This window comes from Phaseolus vulgaris, chromosome 2, assembly GCF_051622355.1.
Source record: "Phaseolus vulgaris cultivar YP4 chromosome 2, ASM5162235v1, whole genome shotgun sequence".
NCBI lineage: Eukaryota > Viridiplantae > Streptophyta > Magnoliopsida > Fabales > Fabaceae > Phaseolus > Phaseolus vulgaris.
The window spans coordinates 15,819,099-15,822,664 of record NC_143499.1 but is presented as its reverse complement, the minus strand read 5'-3'; the positions used below and the strand labels follow the sequence as shown (position 1 = coordinate 15,822,664).

Genomic DNA, 3,566 nt, shown 5'->3' with positions numbered 1-3,566 from the left:
TAGCAAGATCGTGAAATACACACCGGATAAATTTGTGTAAAGAGATCTCATGATGAAAAACACCTTAAATTTTGGTTTCTAATCCATTTAGCTTGTATCACTCAACGGGATACTTTTGTTCTTGTTGTAATAGAATTTGGATGAGATTGCAGAGTAGTGTAGAATTATCTTAGAAAACAATTTTGGTGACGAGAAAGTGAGAAGAGAATCAAACAAGCCCTTATTCTTAGTGATTAAATAACTTGTGAACTCTGAGCAAACAATTTTGTCACAGCAACCTTACACTTTTGTAAAGAGGTTTACACCACTGATCCTTGGCTCTTGAACTTGCAGGGAGTACTGCAAATTCCAGAGAATATCCTCTATTGAAGGGCGATCACTGGGATCCTTGCTGAGACAACTGGCGGCAATCTGAACTGCACTCCTCAATGATTCATACACACAAGTTTCCCGGATGAAAAAATCGGCCACACCCCTTAGTATTGGTGATTCACCTCTTAGTGATGGTGATGCAGCTTCTAATAAGCCTTTCTGCAGCTGAACATGACAAAGAGGACACTAAAGATAGGGAAAATAAATCCAATAGCACATATCTGACTAAGAAGAAAAATGTCATGCATACCTCATCCTTCAGCTCCTCTACTTTCCTGGAAGATGTAATCAGTTTGCCAGTGATAACTTCAAGTAGAATAACACCAAATTGATATATATCTTCCTTTTCTGCCTTATTGGTGCTGGTGCTGCATTTGGGATAATATGTCATACTTTGGATGCATCATTTGAAGAAAGATATACATTAAACTGGGAAATACCTGCCCATTTGGTCACAAAGTTTTCTTCTGTGAAGACTTTTCTAAAATTTGACAAAAGCAGATTTCATTGAGGTTAGAGACTTTGAGAGAGGCACTGAATGCAAATATTACTGAGAACTAGTCAAGTTACTTATATTTTGTATTAATTCTAACCTTGGATGGCCATGGAATGCTGTATCCACTAACTTTTGCATTGAGGGTATCATCCAAAAGAATATTCACAATCTTTATATTGTTGCCAAATATGCCAGGACGAACTCTGGTGTGTAAGAACTGGATTCCACTTGCAATGCCTATGCTGATTGCCATTCTTTGTGGCCATTTCAACATTTCCCTTTTTGTCCCATCTGTTACAAAGAACTTCCATGTTACATTTTTTTGTCACTCCAGTATCAATTTGCTCTAGCAGATAATTCGGTGCTTATTTTTTGTTCACCTGCAAGGTAATCCCTCAATGACACGTTTGAGACATGTTCAAATACAATGAAGATTGTGCTTATCATTTGGGGATGATCTTGTTGAGTAGTGACACAGTGTCCTAAAATACTCACCAAATGCCCGTGCCTTAAATAGGGTAATACCTTCAAGCACTCAATACTGTTTTTGTGCAAACACTTCTGCTTTAGTTTTACACGATTCACCAAAACCATTGAACCATTTATGAGCCAACCATTATATAGCTGTGAAAATGCAAGAGTATATAGGACGTTACCACTTGGTCTTGTATAGAGTATCACTATGAAACTAATGAACACATGAAAATTCTTTTACCTGTCCTTCTGATCCATCTGCTATTAGATTTGATGGGTCAAAGTTATTTGTAGCATTTTCAATTTCTTCTAATGGAAAAATGTAGTATGGTGGGAATCCAAGAAAAGGTTGCCTCGTAGCTGGAGGAACAGATCCTATCTCCACACGGCCAAAAGAAAACAATTCGTGCATGAGTTAAACAAAGCATTAAGAATATTACAGAGCACTAAACTGCCATAACAGGGACGAAAATTATGATCTGCATTTAACATTTACACGATTTATCATATCACCATACAACAACAACCAAGCTTATTGTATAATATCTTATCATCGTATTAATTGAATAAATAAATCGCATTCCCCCCACCTGATAGAAGCTTAAAGTATAATGTCTCTAATTTTCGCAGATGAAATGCACTACATTTTGTTCTAATTAAGCAAGCATCTTAGTAGAGATAAATAATTACAAATTAATCACCCAAAAACGTCTTTTCTTTCTCTATTACATTCACTATGAATGACAACAAATTTCAAAAACTCGATTAATGATTTTAGAATTTCAGGAAATGGAATTTTGAACCTCCTTGTTGTCATCTACTTAGAAACATTACTAAAAATCTGTGTTTATATTCTAAAGTTCCAAAACTAATAATAGAGATTCAAAGTGAAATACATATTTATCTCTAAGAGATAAGTGCAGTATGCAAACATACCTCAGAAGATGAGATCGTTATTCATTTAAATAATAATGATACTAATGTCCTTACTTGCATTAATATTTGATCTTTGATATGCACGGACATCAGCAGCAGAGGTATCTATTCTATAATTAACATCTGCTTTTTCTGCTTTGAACTTTCTGAATATACACGGAATGAAAAGAACCAGAAGAAGCCCTGCAATTCCAAGTTTTACGTCTAATTGCATCTCTGATTTCCTCTTCTGCCATTTAGGTGAAGGTTTAACAGCTAAGGCCTCCACTTTCTGGCAATAAGAAGATGGATATTGATCATTTAAGCTCCTGGTTGACAAACAATTCCCAGAACAACGTGTTGTTCGGTTCAAAGCCTTTGAACCAATACATGATGGCAATGTTCCCACCAAGAGGTTGTGTGAGATATCAACAAATGTTAGAGCAGAACTGCATGACACATTCACAGAAAGGGAACCACTCAATTGGTTTGCAGCCAAGTTTAGGTACTTGAGGAAAGGAAGAGAGAAAATATATGATGGGACATTTCCAAAAATTGCATTGGAAGAGATGTCTAGTAGCTGAAGTTTATAAACATGCATGAGTTGGGGAGGGATTCTACATCTCAAAGAGTTGTTGCTCAAGATAACCCTCACGAGATTCTTGCTCAATAAAGGAAATTCAGGACCCAGTTTGTTGCCACCCAAGTTGAGCTCTTCAAGAGAATCCAGTCTTCCAAGATCAGGAGCACTCCCATTGAAAAGATTATCAGCCAAAACAAGACTCCTTAGATTTTTCAAAGAGGAGATCGATGGTGTGATTTCCCCATACATGAAGTTTGAGCTTACGTTCAGCACTTCAAGAAACCAGAACCTGTTAATGTTGGAAGGTAAAGGACCCCACAAACCAAGTGACACCAATGACAACACCTTCAGATTTGAGAGCTTTGTCAAGACAGTAAAGAAAGACTCAATGGAGAATCTTTTTGAGAGAGTCTCAGATGAATTTCAAGACACAAGTTGGATTCTGTGAGAAGAAGGAGAGCTTTTGTTCCCAATGATGGTTAACTCAGTTACATGGCCATTGGAGCACACGATGTTGAGAGAAGGTAAGGGGGGGAGGGAGCAGAAGTTGGTGAAGTTGTTCCATCCTTGAAGAACTTGAGGATATTCAAGAAGCTTCTGAACGTGGAGAAGAATTCTGTTCTCACTTGTCGTTAATTGTGCACTGGAAATTGGAGTAAGCAGCACAAGGATGATAGTAATGATTGCAGGAAACAAGTAATACAAAGAAACCAAAACATTCTTCAT

General features: G+C 37.1%; 1 pseudogene; it reads right to left on the bottom strand.

The window, feature by feature from the left end:
- Positions 1–250: 250 nt before the first annotated feature.
- Positions 251–3,566, bottom strand: LOC137809630 (putative LRR receptor-like serine/threonine-protein kinase At1g14390; annotated as a pseudogene).